The 19,003-nt window shown below is 37.7% G+C and overlaps 1 protein-coding gene and 1 pseudogene across 6 annotated transcripts in view; one reads left to right on the forward strand and one right to left on the reverse strand.

Moving 5' to 3' along the window:
• The window catches only part of Tulp4 (TUB like protein 4), a 223,355-nt gene that overhangs the window by 123,390 nt on the left and 80,962 nt on the right, over positions 1–19,003 (reverse strand). The gene's annotated exons all lie outside the window — the stretch shown is intronic.
• On the forward strand, positions 6,908–7,797 carry LOC143401776 (protein MEMO1-like; annotated as a pseudogene).

Consider the following 19,003-nt stretch of genomic DNA (forward strand, 5'->3'; position numbering starts at 1 on the left):
AGCCAAACCCCAAAAACCAAAGGTGGAATATTTTCTCTGATAAACAGATGCTGATCCATAATGGGGGGTGAGGGAGGGGTGATAAGGAAGAATGAAAGAACTTTGGATTGTGCAGAGGGGAAGGGAGGATGTGTGGGATGGGAAGGACAGTGGAATGAGATGGAAATTATTACCCTTTATACATGTATGATTACACTACCCATGTGACTGCACCATGTACAGCCAGATTGAGAAGTTGTGTTCCATTTGTATGCAATGTGTCAAAAATGCATTCTACTGTCATGTATAACTAATTAGAACAAATTAAAAAATGAAAAATTTTAAAATGAGGAAGAATTCCAATTGAAATTTGTTAGTCATTTCATTAACTATGTACTTGGTTGGTCAAGTTACCTGGAACCTTTGTAATATATTCCATTTCCTCCATATTTAACACAAAAACAATTTTTTCCTTCTTATTTTGAAAGATGAAGTTTCGATAAATAATTGACAACCTCCTTTGATTTGCACCTCAATGAAGAGAATTTATACATTTTTAAAGCTGAATTATTTTAATGACATTATTTCACATTATTAATATGCATTTATAAAACTGAGACATTGCACATAGCAACTGTATATATTGTCAAGAAAAACAAAAAATACATGGCTGCCTCTTTAACTCAGAAACACACATCAAAACACCAAAATAACAATATATAAAAATCTACCTGGTACTCTAAGTGGATAAAAAAACAGATCTTAACTCTGAATGATATAACAGTGATTCATATACAAATATTAGTTGCTTTGCACAACCTGTCATGTAAACACATTCCTCAAAAAGTCTTACTGAACCTCCACATCTGTATCCCCAAGCAATTACCTGCGTATTTTTAGGCTCTATAAATTATTTGTAACCTGAACACAGGTTCTATGGTTTTTCATGTGATGGAACAGGCAATAAAAGGAATATTAATCTCAAATAGCACATAACCAGACAAGCACCTGCCTAATAGGGATACTGTGTCAGTCAGAGTCATGACACAATGGTTTTTACGTAAGTACACATACAGATACCCTACTTCCCAGGTTCCCAGACCTTAGGGAAGTATAAATATAATCATGAAAATCCCTCCGGATGGCTGGTCAAACTGAATAAACACAAACACAGTCTCTTACATTGAAAGTAACTCCACCAGTATCAGATGTCACTGGAACAAGCTCAGTGTTATCCATGAAAGGTCACTTTGCAGGACATACTGAAAGACAGTCTGGTCAGAGTGAGTACAAATACCTCAAGAGTATGGGTTCATAACCCTGGGCAAGAGTTGATACCATCCAGCTGAGTATTTTTAGACACAGGAGGACAGTTATGCAACAGGGCTATTTCAATGATGCTATGGGTCCTTCTGTGTAGAGACCAATAAAAGTAATCTTTCAATTACTAGAGAAATTTTCAAAACTGAGGAGTTTGAATATTCTTGATGCAAAATAAATAAGGCACCTAAAATTTTTATGTGTATGATCAAAAAAATGTTTTAAGTTATAACACTAATCCACTGATTACAAATAAACTCATGAAAAGCCAGACAATCTGGCACAAGGATTAAAGGGCTTTGGGAGTTTTCTTATAGGGACCTAGACTCTCCTCTCAATTGTAAGGGCAATATATCGCTGTTTTTAAACAGCAAAACACACGATACTCATGAACTTCTAATTTTTTTTCTACAAACTGTATTTAAATACTACTCTAGTCAAATAAAGAGTGAATTTGGATGTACCCTAACAGTGATGGCTACTCCTGACTGCCCTTCTCAGAACCATCCAACAATTCTAATCTCACCCAGAAACTGAGAGTCAGGACAACGGCACCAAGGGAGGGATGAATGGACCTAGATTGCTGCAAGGTTCCTGCATTTCACCATGAAAATGCAATGTTCACTTCAAATATAACATGATACATTCAAGATGAAGGTTACAATCCTTAGAGCAGTCACTTAAAATAAAAAGCAAAGAAATAGAACTTAAAACCCATAGCAAGGTAAAAAAAGATGTTTGGAAAAGTGTTTTGGTTAACACAAACAAAGGTAAGAAGGGAGGATCAGAGGAACAACAACAAAAGGTGAGATGAACAGAAACAGAGCAAAAGGGCAGGCCTGAGCCCGAATGCACGAGCAAGTGCATCTATGCAATTCTGCTTACGGCATGAAAGTGCAGTAACAGCTCATTTCTGATGAGGATGATCATCTCAGATGATGGACATGGCTGTACCTTTTGCTGGTCCCTCTCCTGGGAGGGCTTTCGCTTGCTCGGGGACTGTCTTGTTGCTCAGAGTCTAAAGTATCATTCTGATAATCTTCGATCTCTCTCAATGATAAGTAAATATCTGAATGACAAATACCTGCCAAATAAACGTTCACAGATTCCCTCCCTCCCCTTTCACCCAGTCTTCTGGTTATCAACACCATTTGTTTGTAACGGAATCCAATTTTTCAGAAATACAACATTCCACTTGTTGCCACTGCATCCCAAAATGTTTTTTAAATTCAATTTCCACAGGCACTTCCCCATGCTGGCCTTCTCCGCTCCAGGTGGAGAACTCTCATTTCCCTCTGTGCTGCCAACTTCACACTCTGACCTCTGGCCTGCACCTCCCTCTTGAACTTTCATTTATTAATCAGCTTTTTAAAAATATAGCTTAAATACAACAAAATGCTCATTAAGTATACCTTCCATTGAATTTTGGCACATTTGCACACCCATGTAACTACCACTACAGTAAAATTCCATCACTCCATAAATTCTCACATCCTTTTACCTTCTCTGTCTTCCCAGGCAATCAATGATCTGGTTTTCTGTCTTCCCAGGGTTTCATATAAATGGAATCATGTACTATAGATAGTCATATATATCTGGTTTCTTTTACTCAGTATAATGAAGAGTCATCCATATTGTTGCATTATTAATCCAAATGTGAAATTTTAATAGATATCCCACCTGATCTTCAAGTGACATTTCCCCAAATGAACTCCACCTTATTCCTGTAAGTTGATGCTGTGCACTTATAAACTGGGGAGTCACTTTGGTCTCCACCTTCTTTACCTGCTAATAACACCAAGCCTGTCAGCACTACCACTAATTTTACCTCCAATATATCTTTTTTTCCCCCAATTTTTTTAGTTGCCACCTTTACTTTATTCATTTATTTATATGCAGTGCTGAGAGTTGAACCCAGTGCCTCACACATGCTAGGCAAGCTTTCTACCAATGAATACAACCCCGGCCTTTATCTCCAACGTATCTTTTCAAATTTGCCTGTTTCAGTCTCATTGCCTGAACATGCCCCTCTGTGCTGAGATTCTTGTGAAAGCCTTTTACCCAAAGTCTCCTAGCTCCCTCCCAGTCCCTTCTCTTCAATTCAGAACCTACTCTACAAATAAACTGTGGTAAATGCAAGTAAAATTAATTCATCCCCTGCCTTTACAGCTTCAGGGGATGAGCTAACCCCTTACTTGGCATTCAAAGTCTACTCTTCCAGCTTCCTCCCCTATACCAACAACTCTCCTCACAACTCCTAGTCATCCTCAAAACTCTACCTGCAATTCAATGGATCTGAACTATCCCCTGAAGAACTCCTTTCCTGCCTTATGAACTTCTTACACACACTTCTACCCAACTGCCTATTTCACTCTATGGCAATTAATTATCTGACAATGAACATCTTCAGGGTAAGTAATTTATTCTTAATTCATGTTTGTCAACAAGTCACCTCAACAAGTTTTTCATTTTAAGCAACAAAATAAGAGAAAAAACTGACACTCTGTTAAGCATATCTGTTCCAAATCTATTAGAAGGGAAGTACTGAATTTGTTCACAACGATGCCAGTTAACAAGTAAAGTAACATAATGGAAAGTGTCAGCTTACTAGTACAACAGGATGTGCCCACACAGCCTCTCTTGCTCAGTGGTGACATCACCCATTTGAACAATTGCCAAATGCCTTAGAGATGAACTAAAAGAAGTCAAAACACATTAAAAACTACTCACATTTCACATTCTATACTCACTTTTTTTTTCTGTTAACCAACAAGTATTAAATGTTTCTCCAAGAAGTGCAAATACAGGAAAAAGTAAAACCATAATCCTCTAGTACAATTCTCTAAGTTTGGTGATCAATGTTGCAAAGGCACTTTTTTTTTTTTTTAAATCTTTTATTAGAGACAGGGTCTCACTGATTTGCTTAGGGTCTCGCTAAGTTGCTGAGCCTGGCTTTGAACTTGTGATCCTTCTGCCTCAGCCTTCCAAGTCACTGGGATTAAAGGCATGTGCCACTGCACCTGGCTGCAAAGGCACTCTTTGGGAAGTGGTGCTGGCTGAGCACCTGAAAGGCCTTCAGGTGAGGATGTCAGAGACACTGGAGACTACAGCCAACTTCCCCAGAACCAGTGCTGCTAAGAGAAGACACTGCTCATGTGTAGCAAGTGCCCACATAAAACAGAACCACTTTAGGAAACCTCTATGTATTTCCACTTACACAAATACAGTCAAAGGCTTTACTTAGAAGACTTTCACTGTTAGAGAATGTTTCAATGTCCCAAAACAAAGAGATTTTAGTGCCTGCAGAAACTGTAAGAATTATCTATTTGCAGGAATCTGAAATTTGAAGAGAGAAGATACACATACTACTATATTTGAAGATGTTAACAAATGAGTAATGCACTATTTTAAGACTTGTTGTATCTCTCTGAACAAACAGCACTCAATAAAGACACAACTGAACTAATTAAAGAAGCTGTAAACTTGTAGCTGCAAACTGAAAAGGTATTTTCAGATACTGTAGAAAAGAGAACACATCGAGAATTTTAATAGGTACATGTTCTCAATTTACACAATACTAAAGCATACACACACACACACACACACACACATATATATATATATATATATATATACACATATATAAAATGTTTATTGTTCTATAGCTTCAAAATCTCAAGAAATTACATATAGCTACAGGATTTGAATCAAAATTGTAAAGTAATCACATCTGCAATAATTTGAGAGAATTAAAGTAGGACATAAGCATCTTTTTAAACTAAATTATAAAACCCTAATGGGAAATACAAAGGAGAAATAAGAAGATTCCATCTAGAATATTAAATATAGCATTTTCCCAATTAATATGCAGGCTTGACATATGATCAAAAATGTGGTGGGAAGAGCCTCCCAGAAGCAGAGATGGGAAGAAGCAGCACAAACTACTGAAGCCAGAAGGTACAGGAAATGAACAGGACCAGCCACACTGCACGGCAACAGCAATCCCAAGCAGGACTGCTAGCTGGTTCATCCTTCTTTGGGACCTGAAATTTTTTTTCATCAGCTGGAAACTGCTCTCTGCAGCCTGGACTATTAAGAATAACACAGTTTATCAGAAAAATTAAATAGACACAAACACTAAAGGATATTTGCAAGGAAAAACTTATTTGCCTTTTCTTTATAATTTAAATCATAATAAAATTTTTAAATAAATAGGTTTATATATTTGTTCTAACTTTAAAATAAAGCTAAGTATATGGTGGTGCATGCCTATAATCCCAGCAGGTCAGGAGGCTGAGGTAGGAGGATCACTAGTTCAAACCAGCCTCAGAAATTCAGTGAGGCCCTAAGCAACTCAGCAAGACTCTGATTCTAAATACAAAGGGCTAGGGATGTGGCTCAGTGGTTAAGAGCCCCTGAGTTCAATCCCTGGTACCAATCAATCAATCAATTAATTAAAGCTAAGTGTGATTATCAGTGATATGGAAGATCTGTGTTAAAGCAGAAGAGTTTTTCTTTAATATTAAAAAAACAAAATTTTAATGAATAGGGAGGACATGATAAATACAACATATAAAAATTCCCTATCCTCCTTAAAATATAGATGACAGATTTAAATTACTTTAAAATTTCAAACTAACAATTGAAAAAAAATCAAAACTAAAACAATGATATATGACTTTATACCCTTTAATTAACAATAACAAAGACTCCACAAGATCCAGAACTTCTAGACTGAAGATGTTTATAGAAAACCTGGTGTGCATTTTACCAGTCTTTCCAAAGGAAATATGGAAACATATGACAAAAAATTTAAATCATTTTAAGTTGTTAATCTTATGAATCCCACTTATAAGACTGAATGTTTAAACAAATAATGACCAAGTGAATTCAAAAGTAGATCTTTAATCATATATTACAAATGACAAATTCATCAGCTTTATCAATACAAACAATTCCTGAATTCTACAGGTGGCTAAGTTTGTAAAGTCTACAAATATAGTTATAAAACACATATATAAAGGAAGCATATCAACCTAGAGTCTTCCCCAGGAAATGACACCAGTGTTTCTTCATATCTTAAGAACTCTCACTTGCAACTGTATAGCAATACTGTTTTAAATTTAATAGAAGGCCTTTATCTTACGATTGGCTGGCTGCAAACCTGTTGCTGAGCCCCTTTCTTTAGAAGCCAGCACCCTCACTCAGTCTGGCTCCACAGAGAGCAGACAAGATAGACAGCAACAGTGAGAGACAATCATCTGAGTTGGAAAGACGGAGCAGCAGTCTGGAACAGAAGACAGCTCTGCACTAAGAGAATGGACTTCATCAAGCATCCATGGTCTACCTTACTTGTGACTTTTCTTGAAGGGCCTACCTAAGTCTGAGCATGTGTGGCTCAGCACTACACAACTCTGGATCATCTGCACATGAACATACAAATGCACAGGGACCAAGCGCAGTTCGACCTATCTGAGCTCTTTAAAAGCACATACAGACGCCACCTCTTCCTGGGCTGGGCCCACAAGTGTCTACTCGCCTAGGAGAGCTGCTCCTGCCACTGCCTCCCCATTCATCCTGGGGTATCACAGGTGGCACGGGCACCAAGATGTCCAAGCAAGTGGTCTGTCAGAAGCCAGGAAGACAGTCACGCGGGAGCTGGTACACGGCCTCAGGACTACAGCTGAACGCAAGGCTAAAAGGTTGGCTTTCACAAGTACAGTCAACAAAAAGATCTGCACTAAAGCCATTACTGCCCCCATGCAGGACACATGTACTGTGGGTCTTGAGCTTCCCATGCTTACAATCAAGGGAGTCCATCTCTGACTTGGAGAATTTTCATCCTTAGGCCTTCTCATCACGTGCCCCTCTCTCCAAGCGCACTTTCCAGTGTGGATATATATATATAGGTCACCTCTATATGACCTTCGTATTGACCAAAAGGTTTAAGGCGAGCTTTGGGAAACAGGAATGTTTGAAAGCATGACTCTACAGACAGATGAAGGTGAACACAGTATTGAAATGCCATTTGCCTTATACAGCTAAAGCCATGGAAGGCCACAGGGTGAGTTTACCATTATTCCTGTACCAGTTGGAGCTCTGAGTGAGTCAAAAGAACAGGAATTTAGAAAACTCTTCAGTAAATATCTAGCAGATCTTAATAATCTCTTTGTGGTTTCTATGATTTCTGCCACTAGGATCAAAGGTTGTTACAGTTCCTATGATGAATCCTGGCAGGAGATTTATAGATCCATTGAACATCTAGATAAAATAGGTATGAGTATTATAGAACAATCAGATCGTGTATCTTTTAGCCATTACTTGAAGAAACACCATAATACTATATGTGGAAGGCATCCCATTGGGTTGTTATTAAATGCTATCACAGAGCTCCAGAAGAATGAAATGAATATGAGCTTTTCCTTTCTGAATTATGCCCAGTCAAGCCAGTGTAGTTATGCCTTGAGTTATGTAGCTGGAGCACTCACAGTCCACTGAAGCTGAGTCCTCGGGGATGCAGTCTGTACATACTCACACTCTGCCTAAGGTCCCAGCCTATCTTCTTACCAAAATATTGGTTCTGGTTGGAGGGGATTCTGAAACCTCAAACTAACAGAACTTTCTTCTCTTCTTTTCTAGTAGGTATAGTCCTTAATTTCAGTTCATTAAAAATATTTACATTGGGCTGGGGTTGTGGCTCAGAGGTAGAGCACTTGCCTAGCATGCTTGAGGGTTCGATCCTCAGGACCACATAAAATTTTAAAAAAAAATAAAGATATTGTGTCCACCAATAACTAAAAAATAAATCCTAAAAAAAATACTTTATAGTTTTGGGCAGTGGAAGGGAGGCTGCTATCAAAAATATTTTGATTATAAAAGGTGACAATATAAGGCCTAGTTGTGACAGAGAGTTTTTTGAAAGTAACTTGCAAAGCATCTACCATATCCTAAATTTATACCCTTTGCAGACTTGTGCATATATATTCTGCTTTCAGAATATTATTGCAAATTGTACACAAACAAAAAAGAGTGAAAGCTTTTTACTAAAGAAATTGCATTTAAAAATGATCTGTATCAGAATATAACAAACCTCTAGTTATAGACAATTACTACACTGGCCAAAAATATATTTTAAAATGTTCAACATCGTTAGCAATTAGGGAAATGCAAATCAAAACTGCTCTGAGTTAGAATCTCACTCCAGTTAGAATGGCAGCCACCAAGAATACAAACAATAATAAATGCTGAAGAGGATGTGGCGAAAAGGAAAACTTTTATACTGTTGGTGGAACTGTATATGAGTAAAACCACTATAGGAATCAATTTTGAGGTTCCTCAAAAGACTAGGCAAGGAACCACCATACGACCCAGCTATACCACTCCTCAGTATTTATCCTAAAGGATCAAAGTCAGCATACTACAGTGACACATGCATGCATACCTAATTTAGCAGGACAATTCACAATAAACAAACTATGGAACCAGCCTAGATGTCCACCAATAGATCAACAAGTAAAGAAAGTGTGGCACATATACACAATGGAGTTTTATTCAGCCATAAAGAAAAATGAAATTATGTCATTTGCAGGAAAACAGTTAGAACTTGAGATTGTGATGTTAAACAAAATAAACCAAACTCAGAAACTCAAGGGTCCGATACTTTCTCTCATATGTGGAAGCTAGAAAGGAAAAAGAAAAGAAAGGTCAGGACGGAGGGGGTCTCATGAAAATCAAAGGACAATCAGTAGAGGAAAAGTACCAGGGAGAGGTCAGAGGAGAGAGAAGGGGAAACACTAAGAAATTATAGTCTAATATTTTTATATTGTGTACATGTATGAATATATAATAACAAATCCCATCATTATGCATAGCTATAGTGTATCAACTTTTTTAAAAAGGTAAAAAGAATAAAAGATGGAGAAGTGAAAATATGGTGTTAGGTAAAGTCTCTCTGAAGAAGTCACCTTAAGGAAGGTAAAATCTAAGTGTCAGGAAGGCAGAACCAGTCAGGGCATACAGTCAACATCATGGCCCTCAGCCAAAAGGCAGGGGCAAGCTTGGTTTGCTTCAGGAGGACTCACCTCAGAGACAAGGGACAGAGAATGGAGTCAGAGGCACAGTGATCCAGAGAGGTCTTGTGGCCATAATTAGGAGTTAAAAGACCAGTGGAGAGGGCTAAGAAAGTCAGAGGGCTTCTGAGGGGATCTTTGGATGCCTCAAAAACATTACTGTGGTCATTATGTAGGATAAAGAAAAGTCAGAAGAGAAGCCAGTGGGCAAGGTCAGGTCAGTGCACTAACCCAAATGAAGTGGTAAGTGGACCAGGGCTAGGTGCAGAATGGGCAAGTGAAGGGACTGGGAATATGTATATATATTTCATATTTATAATTTTATATACTATGCTTATGGGTCATGGCAACTTTTAAATGAGAAAGGTTTTATTTATATGAAATATGTAACCTTCTATTTTTCAATTAATTATAATGCAATAAAGTAAAAAACTATGCTTAAGATAATTTTTCTTAATCCAGAGGATACCTGGGAATACTTTAATACCCTTAGGATCATATCACTAATATCAACTGCAGTTCAGGAAAATAAGTATTCCCAATTCATTGAAAGCCATATAAATGGTATTTTATTGAAATGGCTTATTTTAGGAAAAAGTGCAACAAAAAGGTACTTGACACACACACACACACACACACACACACACACACAAAAAAAAAAAAAAAAAAGCCCTGACATTTCTACAATCTAGATTTTAGAAGAAACTACTTTATCTTGCACGTCTGATGCAGTGGTGGTCAGATTTTGCATCTAATTTTTGAAAAAACAATATGCACACACATTATAAAAATTGAATGCTAACTTAGCAGATTCCTAAGTCATGAGGAAAGGGTGAACATAAGTTTTGGGGAAGGAAGAAAGGGAAAAAGGGGCTGAAGGCATTTTTCAGCTGAAGTTTAATGTCTAAATTAGTCATAAATCATTAAATACTCTGCCTAAATGGAACTTTACAGTTCAAAATACTGGAATTTTTGGTACTAAAATTAGCCAAGCATAGAACTATAGATCCTTTTTATACTTGATAAGCTAAACAAGAATGACAAGTCACATAATTTTATTAGTATTTTCTCCATGTACCTCAGTTTACTGGCATTTTAATTTTAAAGCAAACTATTTGTTCCAACAGATAAAAATAAAAACTTAAAAGGCTGGTAAGCCTCCACCAGTCTTTTTCTCACTGTCTTAGTCAGTTCAGGCTGCTGTAACAAAGTACCAAAGACTGAATAGTTTATAAACAACAAAAAAGTCTCTTTCAGTTTTGGAGAGGAACCTCTCTGGGGTTGCAGATGGCCACCTTCTTGTTTCTTCACATGGTACAGAAAGGATGAAGGAGCTCTCTGGGGCCACTAATCCCATTCAAGACTCTACCCTTATGACTCAATTACCTCCTGAAGGCCCCAAGTTCTATCATTACTGAGGTTAGGATTTCCATATATAAATGTGGGGGGCACACAAACACTCAGGCCATAACATTTACAGCCCTTTTCCCAGAATTAATGTGAGTTGTGCCTGGCTCAGTAGGAAACACAAAAAAGGAAATAACATACCAACAAGTTCAATGAACAAAGTTCAGGGAATCTAAATCATATTACCATCCTGGACCCAGCTTCAATCTAAATCTGAGTTCTTCACTGAATATATATTGTATTAGTAATCTAGAGATAGAGTATACAGGAGCATGTACGCAAGTGATACCCAAATATAATGCCAGTTTACATAAGAGACTTGGGCATCTGTGGATTTGGTATCCAAGGGGTCCTGGATCCAATCTCCTATTCTGTAAACATTGAGGGACAACTGTATATGTACATCAAACCATTGTGCTGATGACATCAGATAATTTTGAAGAAGTTTCCTCAAAGTGTTAACCTCAACACATAATAAAAGCTACAAGTACATACATATATGTCTCTATGTGTATATAAATATATGCATATGTCTATATACACACAATATATGTATATATCTATTTATTTATTTTTAATCCCATTTTCCACTATACAAGCCTAGCAGTTATAATTTATGAAACTTCTTCTTGGGTCTTGGAATTAAACACTTTCCTAGACATTCATGTAAGAAATAAATTATCCTATTAAATCCTCACAACAACCCTATGTAATTTTGTAAACCTGCTGAATAGCGGACCTTTTAAGGAACCATGGTGAAGAGAATACAGCTAGTGGGTCATAGAACACAGAGTGAATTCAAGATCTCACTCCAAATCCTATGCTCTTTATGCCACAGTGCCTTTTACTCACCCTTTCAGAAAACATGTATTAGAGTTTGGATATAAAGTGTCCCCCAAAGATTCCTGTGTTAAAGGCTTGGTTCCCAATGTAGCTATGCTCAGAGGTGAGGACCTGTGGAACTCATTAGTAAATTAATCCATTAGTAAACTCATAATCTGATGACATTATGAGATGTGATAGAAAATGCAGGGGGTGGGGACTCAATGGAGGAAGTGTGTCACTGGAGCATGCACTGGAAACCCCCCCCCCCACCTTGCTTGGCTAACATGAGGTGAGCAATTTTGGCTCTGCCACACCCTTCCACCATGATATTCTGCTTCAGTGCAGACCCATTGCAATGGAGCCAGCAGACCATGGACTGAATCTTCTCAAACTGTGAGTCAAAATAAATCTTGCCTTTTTAATTGTTTATGTCAGGTATTTTGTCACTGTTAAGAAAACCTGACCAATACAATGGGCAACTGAGCATGCAGTCTTGTGATTTCATTTTAAGGTATTAAATATAAAATCTAAGACACATTATATAATTAGTTGTGTTATTATTCTAGAAACCTTTCATGCTTAAGCTACCAAGTTGGCTATATAATTAAAGCCTTGAATGGATCAGCAATGTGGGAATATTTTATTATCCTCAAACAACCCTGGCTTATAAATAAAACACTGATATTCAGGATTCATATCTAAATGTGTACAAATGAACAAGAAAAGTGAAGATGCGACTCGTATTGATCAATACTACAAGTTTTTATAAACTAATCTTTTATTTAAAAGTGAAAAAGATTCTCAGGCATGCTTTTAAAATGGAGCCTTAAAATTCATTGACTCTTTAGTCTCATTTCATCTGTGCCACTTTTCGGGACAGCTCAGCAGTCCCTCAAAGTCTCTAATTCACATAAGTGATAAATCAGGGAAGCAAAATGTACACGTTCCTAAAAAAATAATAGAAGACAACAAGTATAAACTCAGCAAACAAGAAGTGGTGAATGACCACAGGATCTCAAAGAGCTGCACTAGAGGAAGAATGCCAGGGAACTGTGCCCAACTCCCTGCATGTCCACATACAGAGTGGGGCACTAGGGAGAATGTAGGACACTCACTCAAGGAAACTCAGGGAAAATCTTAATACAACTAAAGTAATAGGTGCAGTTATGAGCTTCCCTATAAGTTATCTACAGTACTGTTCTAGGTTTATTTATTTTGGTGTCTAATAAATTATAAAACAATTCTGATAAATATCTTACCCCAAAATGCATTTTCTCTAGTCACCAAGTTACCAAGGAGACTGACTGTACATGCCACCAAATAAAATTCCAGATCCTGAATATGCCCTATTGTCCATACAGAGTTCAATTCACCTCTCAGGAGCAAACCCACATCAACTAAGCTCACTTGGATTCAATCCTATACCTGAGCATGGGGAATTTCCACCCATCCAGGATAGTTCACACCTGCATAAGAGCTGCCATCAGGATTCACATGAGGAAAAGTAAGGCTATACCTACCGGAAAGAGGAAAAATCTGTTCTACTCAAGGCCTACCGGGAAAGCCATGCTATTTAGGATGTCTGTGATCATTCCCTTCCCCAAGGACCCTCCCTACATCTGACTTCCAAGCTCACCTGGTCCCTCTCTAGGACTGGCTCTGCCCCAGAGCAGTGATTTGGGTCTGTAGCTCAAGCTCATCTTCCAGCCTGTGAGCCTCACTATTCCCCACCAAAGGTGCAGCACAGTATGACTGGCTCAATGTCTTGAACATTAAACCAGCTACTGTTACATGGAAAAGTACGTCACTAAATTCTCCAGAGGACCAGGGATGAAATGGTCACTGTCCAATCCTGGAGCAGTTTACACTCCAGCCAGTACTTCTGTAGCATAGACTGACTCACAAGGAGCCAACTGGAGCTACAACGTGCACTTCAACAAATTCACTGCATGAGAATGTTCAACCTAAGATTAATTGTAATGTTATGTTCACCAAATTCTGGTGCCTTTAAATCTACAATTTTAAGTGTCAGATTTTTATTATTGTGTTCGTTACACTCCAAAGCATGATTTGTATGAAAGTGCTCCCTACAGGTGCTCCCAGGGCAGCCTGTATTTTCTTTACCATAGTGACCACTCTGTTGTTAGTGCTAGCTGAATTCTGTCTTCCTCCACCAGGTTGCAGATTGTAGGAGGGAAGACGCTATTATTCCATTCATTCCCTGATCCTAATGCAGAGACTTGATCTCCCCTCTGGAAACCACCATTCCCTTCTCTCAGTCTACCTGCTTGAAGAGGGGACAACTCAGGACATCTACCCTGCTCCAAGATGCACAAGGATCAGGCCTGGCCAACTGGAGCACTGCCTCCCTGGAAACTGGTCCAGGTTAGGGTACATGATTAGCCCCACATGGTAAGAGTCAAGCCCAAGACTTTTACTAAGAAAGAGCAGCCTCAGGGTTAGTCTCTCAATCTCTCTGAGAAATAGGAGACCATGTTGAAAGAGCCTGTCTGAGAGTAAAGCCAATAGACAGAAGCAGAGATGGAGAAACACCAGGTCCTGATGGCTCAAACTCGATATCACCTGGGTGTTTTCAGTTCCATGAGCCAATACATTCCTTTTATTAGTTGCTTATACCAACTGGAGTAGTTTTTCTGTGCTTGCAACCAGAAATATCACAATTAATAAAATCTGTGTTTATCATTCATCCCTGTAACCACACCACTTGCCAAGGAGGTAACACACAGAAGCTGAATATTTTTTTTCAAATGAATCGAAAGAAAACTTAGGTCAAAATATTTTACATACTGATTTTTCGTTTAAAAAAAAAAAAAAAGTAATAGTAAAAAAAAATCACCAAGCTCTTTACTAGAAAAAAAATGTGAAAAGTTAACCTTCCAGGCACAAATCTGTCCAGAAAAGCCTTCCATTTCCTGTAGTTAGTTATCATAAATCCAAGCAACTTAAATGAATTTCAGAGTAAATGAAAATCCTGGTATTTCATACCAGACTAAGTTAAATCTGTGGTGCCCACTGACTGTCATGTGGCAACAGAAATTGTTCTGCACTTTTGAACATTATAAAGAGACAAGGGCTACCTCAAGAAAACTCTGGGAATTTAAGAATTTTAATGGCAACTTTTTTCTTTTTTTCTTATTATTTATTTATTTTTGCATTGCGATTCTTAATACACCATTATACCATAATTCATCAAATCTCTGTTTGTATATAAGGCATGTTGACACCAAATTCACATCTTCATACATGTGTTTTGTATAATGATGAGGGTCTCCTTTCACCATCCATGCTATTCCCCTTCTCCTTCCCTTTCCCTCCCACCCCTATTCCCTATCTAGAGGTAATCTTCCTCCCTTGCTCTCCCTCCCAACCCCATTTTGAGTCACGCCCTTTATATCAGAGAAGACATTCGGCATTTGATTTTTTGGGATTGGCTAACTTCACTTAGCATAATCTTCTCTAATGCCGTCCACTTCCCTGCAAATGCCATGATCTTATTCTTTTTTATTGCTGAGTAATATTCCATTGTGTACAAATGCCACATTTTTTTTTTTTTATCCATGCATCCACTGAAGGACATCTAGATTGGCTCCAATTTAGCTATTGTGAATTGTGCTGCAATAAACATTGATGTGGCTGTGTCCCTGTAATATGCTGTTTTCAGGATATAGTCCAAGAAGAGGAACAGCTGAGTCAAATGGTGGTTCCATTCCCAGTTTTCAAAGGAATCTCCATATTGCTTTCCAAAGTGGCTGCACCAATTTGCAGTCCTACCAGCAGTGTATGAGTGTACCTTTTTCCCGCATCCTCTCCAACACTTGTTGTTGTTTGTCTTCATAATAGCTGCCACTCTTACTGGAGTGAGATGGTATCTTAGTTTTAATTTGCATTTCTCTGATTGCTAGAGATGATGAGCATTTTTTTGTATATTTGTTGACTGATTGTATATCCTCTTCTGAGAATGTCTGTTCAGGTCCTTGGCCCATTTACTGATTGGATTATTTGGGGGTTTTTGGTGCTTATTTTGTTGAGCTCTTTATATACCCTAGAAATTAGAGCTCTATCTGATGTGTGAGGGGTAAAAACTTGTTCCCAGGATGTAGGCTCCCTATTCACCTCACATATTATTTCTTTTGCTGAGAAAAACTTTTTCACCCAATTGTTGATTCTTAGCTTTAATTCTTGTGCTATAGGCGTCTTATTAAGGAAGTTGGGGCCTAGCCCCACGTGATGGAGATTAGGGCCTACTTTTTATTCTATTAGACGCAGAGTCTCTGGTTTAATCCCCAGATCCTTGATCCATTTTGCATTAACTTTTGTGCATGGTGAGAGACAGGGATTCAATTTCATTTTGTTGCATATGGATTTCCAGTTTTCCCAGCACCATTTGTTGAAGATGCTATCCTTTCTCCAGTGCATGCTTTTGGCACCTTTGTCTAACTATAAGGTAGTTGTAATTTTATGGGTTAGTCTCTGTGTCCTCTATTCTGTACCATTGGTCTACCAGCCTGTTTTGGTGCCAGTTCTATGCTGTTTTTGTTACTATTGCTCTGTAGTATAGTTTAAGGACTGGTATAGTGATACACCTGTTTCACTCTTCCTGCTTAGAATTGCTTTAGCTATTCTGGGTCTCTTATTTTCTAGATGAATTTCATGATTGCTTTTTCTATTTCTATGAGGAATGCCATTGGGATTTTGATCAGAATTGCACTGAACCTGTATAGTGCTTTTGGTAGTATGGGCATTTAAATAATATTAATTCTGCCTATCCATGAGCAAGGTAGATCTTTCCATCTTCTAATTCTCTCTTTAAGGTTCTATAGTTTTCATTTCAGGGTTTTTTTTAGGTTGATTCCCAAGTTTTGTTTTGTTTTGTTTTGTTTTTTTGAAGATATTGTGAATGGGGTAATTTTCCTCATTTCCTTTTCAGAGGATTTGTCACTGATATGCAGAAATGCTTCTGATTTATGGGTGTTGATTTTATATCCTGCCACTTTGCTGAATTCGTTTACTAGTTCTAGAAGTTTCTTGGTAGAGTTTTTTGGGTCTTCTAGGTATAGAATCATATCATCAGCAAATAGTGCTAGTTTAAATTCTTCTTTTCCTATAGTTATTCCTTTAATTACTTTCGTCTAATTGCTCTGGCCAGTGTTACAAGAACTATGTTGAATAGAAGTGATGAGAGAGGGCATCCCTGTCTTGTTCCAGATTTTAGAGGGAATGCCCTCAGTTTTTCTCCATTTAGAATGATGCTGGCCTTCATTCACTGGCCTGAAGCTTAGTATAGACAGCTTTTATAACGTTGAGGTAAGTTCCTGTTATCCCTAGTTTTTCTAGTGTTTTGAACATAAAGGGGTGCTATATTTTGTCAAATGCTTTTTCTGCATCTATCGAGATGATCATATGGTTCTTATCTTTAAGTCTATTGATGTGATGAATTACACTTATTGATTTCTGTATGTTGAACCAACCTTGCATCCTGGGGATGAATCCCACTTGATCATGGTGCACGATCTTTTTGATATGTTTTTGTATCCGATTTGCCAGAATTTTATTGAGGATTTTTGCATCTATATTCATTAAAGCTATTGGTCTGAAATTTTCTTTCTGAGGTGTCTTTGTCTGGTGTTGTAATCAGGGTAATACTGGCCTCGTAGAATGAATTTGGAAGCACTCCCTCTTTTTCTATTTCCTGAAATAGATTGTAGAGTATTGGAATTTGTTCTTCTTTAAAGGTCTTGTAAAACTTAGCTGTACATCCATCCAGTCCTGGGCTTTTCTTGGTTGGTAATCTTTTGATGGCTTCTTCTATGACTCAAGGAATTTATTGATGCCTTCACTATCTTCTATTTTATTAGAGTATAAGGTTTCAAAATAATTTCTACTTATCTTCTGTATTCCTGTAATGTCTGTTGTGATATTGACTTTTTCATCCCAAATGCTAGTAATTTGGGTTCTCTTCCTTCTCTTCGTTAGCATGGCTAAAGGTCTGTCAATCTTATTTATTTTTTCAAAGAACCAACTTTTAGTTGACAAAAATTTTTTCAATTGTTTCTTTTGTTTCAATTTCATTGATTTCAGCTCTGATTTTAATTATTTCTTTCCTTCTACTGCATTTGCTGCTGATTTGTTCTTTTTCTAGGGCTTTGAGATGTAGTGTGAGGACATTTATTTGTTGGCTTTTTCTCCTTTTAAGGAATGAACTCAAGCAATGATTTTTTTTCCTCTTAGTACTGCTTTCATAGTGTCCCAGAGATTGATATGTTGTGTCTGTGTTTTCATTTATCTCTAAGAATTTTTTAATTTCCTCCTTGATGTCTTCTGTAACCCATTGTTCATTCAGTAGCATACTGTTCATTCTCCATGTGATGTAGAAATTTTTCTTCCTTATTTTATCATTGATTTCCAATTTCACTCCATTATGATCAGATAAAATACATGGTAGTATCTCTACTCCTTTGTATTTGCTAAGAGTTGCCCTGTGACATAATATACGGTCTATTTTTGAGAAGGATTAAATGGCTCTTTTTTTCTACACACAAAAAAAATAAGACAGCTCCAAAACCCTTCCAGCCTGTAAGCCTCATGATTCCCCAAGGAGCTGGAACAAAACACAAGTCTCCTCCTACTGGTCTGGTCCCCTGTCCATCACCAAGTCCCTGCTCCTATAGAGCTTATAGTCAAATAGAAATGACAAAGTGTCAAATACTCTCATTACCAATCAATCGGTCTGATGAATTCTTAAAATTAAGAATATTCAAAAAGAAATTTGTATACAGACGTGAACATTTAATTTTTTAAAAAAGACTCAAAAGAGCAGTTTAGGAACTATATACTAAAAGTAGGAAATAAAAGTAACTAGGAGAAAGACCACCTCATTTAAAAATTTTTAAATTTTATTTATTTATTAGTATGTGGTGCTGAGGATTGAACCCAGTGCCTCACATGTGCCAGATGAACGTTCTGCCACTAAGCCATGACCCCAGCGCAAGACCACTTCATTTTAAGATTAAGAAAACTAAAGGTCAAAAAGTAGCTGATTGAAGGCCACTGACCTACTGACTCTGGGAGTCTCCTCCTACTGGTCTGGTCCCCTGTCCATCAATGCACACTAGCTCAGCATAAATGCACTGGCCCCATGACTCCTGTCTTCATTTTGCATTGTCTACCATTTCAAAAAGCAAGTGAATCCCTGCAATATTATTTTCAACTTTTCAGATGCTGAAAAGAACCTGGGTTCTTCCAGCCTCTGGATAGGGTGAGCTTATTTACAAAGGAGGGCCTTTCACACAAATCTTCAACAGCAGAAAGGTATTTGAGGAACTAGTTCTCATCCCTGCACCCATGTCACACACAGATGTCTGTCTTCATTATCTCCTCAATTT

This window comes from Callospermophilus lateralis, chromosome 6, assembly GCF_048772815.1.
Source record: "Callospermophilus lateralis isolate mCalLat2 chromosome 6, mCalLat2.hap1, whole genome shotgun sequence".
NCBI lineage: Eukaryota > Metazoa > Chordata > Mammalia > Rodentia > Sciuridae > Callospermophilus > Callospermophilus lateralis.